General features: G+C 37.8%; 1 non-coding gene across 1 annotated transcript; it reads right to left on the bottom strand.

The window, feature by feature from the left end:
• Positions 1-576: 576 nt before the first annotated feature.
• LOC121983572 lies at positions 577-682 on the bottom strand. Its single transcript, XR_006112608.1, has one exon. It is a non-coding gene; the product is annotated as a small nucleolar RNA R71 (small nucleolar RNA).
• Positions 683-1828: the final 1146 nt, after the last annotated feature.

Here is a 1828-nt window from a genome sequence, read left to right on the forward strand (position 1 = left end):
ATTCTTTTTGTACAAATTCAATTCTGCATTTTTGATTCTTTTATTTTTCTTTTTCTGTTGAATTGTCATTTGTTATCTTGTTCTTGTGTATGCGAAGATCTAACTTTGCAGGGGAATTCTTTCCTTTTGACCCTGAGATTGACAGAACTTTCCATAAAAGAAGAATTCTGCAAAGGCAAATTGAAGAACAGAAACATTTGAACATGGCGAATAGACCACTCAAGGATTATGCAGCACCTTATGCAAGAGGTTTTCGATCTAGTATTTCAAGACCTCCAGTGGAAGCTAATAACTTTGAGATCAAACCCGCAATTATATCTATGGTGCAGCAGAACCAATTTGGTGGAGGACCTCATGAAGACCCCAATCAACACTTAAAGGTCTTTTATGAAATATGTGGTACCATGAAAATGAATGGAGTTCCTTCAGAAGCAGTTAGATTGTTATTATTTGGGTTTTCCTTAAGAGATAGGGCAAAGCAATGGCTGAATTCTTTGGCCCCTAATAGCATCACCACTTGGGAGCAGTGTGAGCAACAGTTTCTTGATAAATTCTATCCACCAAGCAAAACAGCTCATATGAGGAATTTAATTGCAAGCTTCAAGCAAACTGACTCAGAATCTCTTTTTGAAGCATGGGATAGATATAATAGTATGCTCAGACAATGCCCACATCATGGGTTGGAAAGATGATTAGTGTTGCACACTTTTTACAATGGTATCAACTATCATACCAAAGTGTCCCTTGATTCAGCTGCTGGAGGGGCACTTATGAATAAAAGTTTAGATGAAGCTGAAGAAATTATTGACAGTGTAGCACAAAATCATCATCAATGGGCAAATGAAAGAAGTGGTGGCTATTCTTCTGTAAACCCAACAATTAAAGCATCAGTGAAGTTTGATGTAGATGCAGTCACTCTTTTGTCTGCAAAATTAGACGCTCTTACAAAGAAATTTGAAAATATGGGGACTAGTGCTAATATGGTCAATGCTATTAGTACATCTTGTGAAGTATGTGGGAGTTCAGAGCACTCAAATGACTCATGTCCATTGGGAGCTATTACTGCACAAATCAATCAACTGGAACAATGTGATGCAATCATGAGTTACAATCAAAGTCAGAATAACCCATACTCAAATACTTATAACCCTGGATGGAAGAGCCATCCCAATTTTTCTTACAGAAATAATCAAGATCAAGGACCATCTATGGGGGTAAGACCAAATTTTCAAGTTGGCAACAAAATTTTCAACATCTATCTTCTCAAGGCTTACCAAAGTCAAATATTGAAAAGATGCTTGAAGAAATTATCTCAAGTCAGAATGAAATGAAGCAAGATTTAGCAAAGCTCATTCAGAGAATGGATAATTCTGATAAGCATCAAAAGATCCAGGATAGTCAAATTTCCCAACTAGCTTCCTCATCATCCAGAGCACCAGGACAACTTCCTGGAAAACCTGATGTGAATCCTATGGAGCATTGCAATAGAATTGAGCTTAGGAGCGGACAGATCTTGGGAGACTCCCAAGTGACCGCTTCAAATGGGATACAAAAAGAAGAAGAGCTCTCTCCTCTTATACCAAATCAGATTCAAGCTAATGAGGAGAGTACCATTGAGGTTGAAGAGACTCTTCCACTGAACCATCAGAGCAAAGCTGTCCCTTTTCCTCAGAGACTTACAATGCTCAAGAAAGATGAAGAATTTGGCAAGTTTTTAGAAAAAGTTAAGGAAATTTATGTAGAGGTACCTCTTATTGATGCTATTCTTCAAATGCCTAGATTTGCCAAATTCCTGAAGGATCTCATGTCAAACGAGAGAAGAAGGGGA

Source organism: Zingiber officinale, chromosome 5A, assembly GCF_018446385.1.
Source record: "Zingiber officinale cultivar Zhangliang chromosome 5A, Zo_v1.1, whole genome shotgun sequence".
Taxonomy (NCBI): domain Eukaryota; kingdom Viridiplantae; phylum Streptophyta; class Magnoliopsida; order Zingiberales; family Zingiberaceae; genus Zingiber; species Zingiber officinale.